We start from the raw sequence: 2,328 nt of genomic DNA, 5'->3' as shown, positions 1-2,328 counted from the left end.
TTTTTTTTGAGACAGGGTCTCACTCTATCACCTGGGCTAGAGTGCAGTGGTGTCATCATAGCTCACAGCAACCTCAAACTCTGGGGCTCAAGTGATCCTCCTGCCTCAGCCTCCCAAGTAGCTGGGACTGTCAGGGTGGCAGTCTGCTCTCTGTTCTTGGTGTACTCTTAGCCAAAGAACGACCAGACACACCAAAGTGTCAGGTCCAGCCTCTTGGCGGACTGTTATCCTACTTCTTTGGCTCCCTGCTTGAAAAAAAAAAAAAGAACCACAAGCAGGGCCAGTGCAATGGAGTGACCACAAGCAGGAAGCAGTTTCACACAAGTAGGTCCTTATTATAAAATGAAACAGGTCTGTCTCCATGAGTGGAGACAGACTGACTTACTGACTCTCTGGGAATTCTCGAGTTGTTTCCTTTTATTGGCCTGTTCTGGGGAAAGGGCTTTTGGGAGGTGTGGGATGTTACCAAATGATTAACAGGTGTTCTCAAGGTTGTATCTGTGCGCTCCCTCTCTGAAAGCCCTACCTGGCTGGGAGAATGAACCACAATGTAGATTTAAGCTAAAACATAATAATTAGCCTTAGGTTACGCTAGGTCACTTTCCAAATCCTATTATGCCTAGGCTGGGGAATTCCCAGATAGGTAAAGCAGTCCCCCCTCCTCCAGGTGTAGCGGTTGCTTGGGATAGGATTAAAGGTAGGAAAACACCAGAATGGAGCACCCGCCCTTATCCTTCTTCCCAGGTGGGGCAATTGCTCAAAGCAGGGCAGCTTGTCCCTAGAAGAGCTGGAGACCCTAGCTATCTACCTGACAGGATTATAGGTGTGTGCCACCATGCCTGTCAAATTTTTGTGTTTTTTGTAGTGACCAGGTCTCGCTCTTGCTCAGGATGGTCTGGAACTCATGGCCTGAAGAGATCCTTCCACTCTGGCCTCCCAAAGTGCTAGGATTACAGGCATGAGCCACAAAGCTTGGCCTGAAGTTATCAATATTCGTTTAATTTTTATCTAATTTTTTGTTATTCTTAACAGTACTTTAAGATTCTTTATACATATGCATGATTGGAACAGATCCCTAGAATCTGAATTGCTGGGTCAAAGGATACTTTTGTTTTAAGTCACATTGCCCTGCAGAAAGCTCGCACCAATTTAAACCCCCACCTACCGTGTATGAAATTGCTTGTTTCGTAAACATAGAGCAGTGTTGGAAATTGCCCCTTTAAAAGGTTATTACTGGTTTAGGAAGTGAAAATAAAGGTGTATCATGCTTGTTTTAATTTGTATTTGTTTAATTATCGTAAGTTGAACTTCTTCATTGGCCAGCTGTTTGGCTTTCCTTTGTTAGAATGTTTTCTTTTAGTGCTTCCTTTTATTGAAAAATATGAAAACCGTACATTTATTCTGTTTTTCATCTTGCTTAAAGGGAAAATAATTTTTTCTGGTTAGTTTTTTAATTTGTGTTTTAGTACTTAACATTACAAGATACAGTGAGATGGTGTCTCCAAAGTTAAATGTTTTTCTCAACATCAGCCTGTAGGGGGCTCTCTAAACCAATTTTTTGGAAACCAAGAAACAGAATTTAAGACTCTTAAAATTGTCTGTGATCCAGGGGCAGTCCCGGCGGGTTCAAGTGGAAGTGAAGTCTGTGCAGGAATCCGGGACGTTACCACTGATGGAGGAATGTGTATTGTCTGTTGGCATCGGATGTGTCAAAGTTAGACCGCTCAGGTCCCCCAAAACCCACGAGACCTTCCATGTAAGTTTCTATGCCTGTTACCTTCTTGTTGAAAGACAAAACCAGACCAGAGTCTTTTGCAACCTGTATGAAAACTGCCTCCTGTGATCAGTTCTTTCAGTATGTCTGTTTTCCTTTGATTTTTTTTTTTTTTATTGGAATCACTGCACCAGACCGTTAATGGTTTTGCCCTGGTGTGCACGGCAAGCTGAGGGTTAAAACTTCTCAGCCTCCACAGGCCCCAGGGTACCTAACGGTGATTAACCTCCTCTACAGGGCCCCACCCTCTGCAGAAACCCCCTACTGGCTTGTAAAAACTATCTGCCAGCAGGTGTTTGATTTTCCCTGGTGAGCAGGACTATAAACCCAGCGGGGAAAGCATTGGACCGGTGCCTGAAAAGGTCAAATGAGTGTTCTTCACTTTGCTATGAGAAACTGAAAGTTTTACTCCAACTTCCTGACAACTGTAAAACTTGGGGTGAGGGTGAGGGTTAGGTGGGAGATGAAATAGCATATTAATTAAATTAGAAAATATAAACTGTGGGGGAAGATTCAGGTGGTTTAGCATAGCCTGACTTTTGGATAAATAATTA

At 43.3% G+C, this 2,328-nt stretch overlaps 1 protein-coding gene across 1 annotated transcript in view; it reads left to right on the top strand.

The window, feature by feature from the left end:
- Positions 1 to 2,328, top strand: part of KIF13B (kinesin family member 13B) — a 172,319-nt gene that overhangs the window by 127,049 nt on the left and 42,942 nt on the right. The gene's annotated exons all lie outside the window — the stretch shown is intronic.

The sequence above is a fragment of the Propithecus coquereli genome, unplaced genomic scaffold (genome assembly GCF_000956105.1).
Source record: "Propithecus coquereli isolate 6110/MARCELLA unplaced genomic scaffold, Pcoq_1.0 Scaffold451, whole genome shotgun sequence".
Taxonomy (NCBI): Eukaryota; Metazoa; Chordata; class Mammalia; order Primates; family Indriidae; genus Propithecus; species Propithecus coquereli.
This window is presented reverse-complemented; position numbering and strand designations above follow the sequence as displayed.